Below are 1680 nucleotides of genomic sequence, written 5' to 3'. Positions count from 1 at the left end.
TCTTGATCGTGAACCAAGAGACTGTGTGATTGTTCTTACGCTCAGGTTGCCTAATAGAGAGGTGGGAAGGACCATACCAAGTTTTGTTGACAGCACTAAAGGTCGCCAAAAGAGAGATTTGGGTCCACTCGTCCCACTGCAAGAAGGTCGCTGACCCGGAGAGAACTCGTGACAAAGTAGTTTATTGCTCACATTCATAGAGTTTGTGTAGTGTGGTAACTGTGTGTTCGAAGTGAACTGTGTGTTCCAAGTGAACTGTGTGTTCCAAGTGAACTGTGTGTTCAAAGAGCAAGGTGGAGAGCAAAGTGAACTGTGTGTTCCAAGTGAACTGTGTGTTCCAAGTGAACTGTGTGTTCCAAGTGAACTGTGTGTTCCAAGTGAACTGTGTGTTCCAAGTGAACTGTGTGTTCCAAGTGAACTGTGTGTTCCAAGTGCAAGGCAAAGAGAACCTCGTATCACTAGAGACTCTGTTCCGTGAAGACTGAGAGGCGGCACTGTTGAACACTACCTGAGCGTACTATAGGATTGCAGAAAGACCAGTCATTGTAATTGATTTGTTATGAACAAGAGTTGTTTTGTTCTATTTCTCTTTTCTCTCTTTCCCGCTGACAAACATTTTCTTTCAGGATATTCTATTTTTGCGAGGTTTTTTTATGAGGAGTCGAGTGTGGGACTGGAACTGGTTCTGTAGGAAGGAGTGATTTCCTTATAGGATCCCAGGTTTAGCCGATCAGTTTGTTAAAGTCAGAGAAAAATCAAAGTTCTAGTAGTTATGGAGTTCAGAGGTAATCAGGAACAGTCAGACAATGGCTATTCACACATTGCAGATAAAGAGCTCATTAATATATGTGGAAGAAAGGTTTATGAGTGGCTCTCCCCGAACTCCGAAGGTTTATGTTATTTAGGAAGGACACTACTTATAACCCTTGTTCAATGATTAAACAGACCTAGCATACGTTCCAGAAATGGAAACAATGTTCAGAAAATGATAGGAATATGTAGATCATGAAAATTTTATATGTCACTGTCACGATTTGTTTGTGTCTTCTTCATCTACCCAGCAGAACCTAAATCGAATCCAAACATCAGTGTACAAAGACGTAGGTACATGTATGTGTGAAATGTTCGTTGCAAATCAGACATTATAGGCCAAAGCACTGTCCCAGCATACTCTATAGGTTGAATGTTGTCCCACACCCAACCAGTGGTCCCGTGGCCGCCGAGTGCATATAGAGGATGTCTCGTCCTCCTCCCTGTCTTCCCCAAATATAGTCAAGTGTCTGATTTGCGAAATGCATACATACATGTGTCTAGGTCACCGATTATTGTATGAAATATTTTTTCTTATGTTAATAATTGATGGCAGTTATTGTTTGCTGCCAAAGGGTGGACTGTCGAAGTCAAAAAATATTACATAAAGAGAACATACAAACTACATACATTATGAGTCGCTATACTTGCAAATACGCGCAGCGAGCACAGCAATATATGGTAACACACGCATTTACACGGACATGTCACAGAGATGGATTCGACACTTATCTCATACAGTACATAATTATAATAATATCAAGCGCCAGACATCATGATGATTTAAAATTATATGTAATGAAGTAATGTCATGTATGTGTATTATTTGAACGAAACCAGATAGACCGGTCATGTTTACTATTGAAGCAA

The sequence above is a fragment of the Pseudophryne corroboree genome, chromosome 5, assembly GCF_028390025.1.
Source record: "Pseudophryne corroboree isolate aPseCor3 chromosome 5, aPseCor3.hap2, whole genome shotgun sequence".
Classification (NCBI taxonomy): Eukaryota; Metazoa; Chordata; class Amphibia; order Anura; family Myobatrachidae; genus Pseudophryne; species Pseudophryne corroboree.
The sequence above is the reverse complement of the archived record's forward strand: the minus strand, read 5'-3'. Positions refer to the sequence as shown.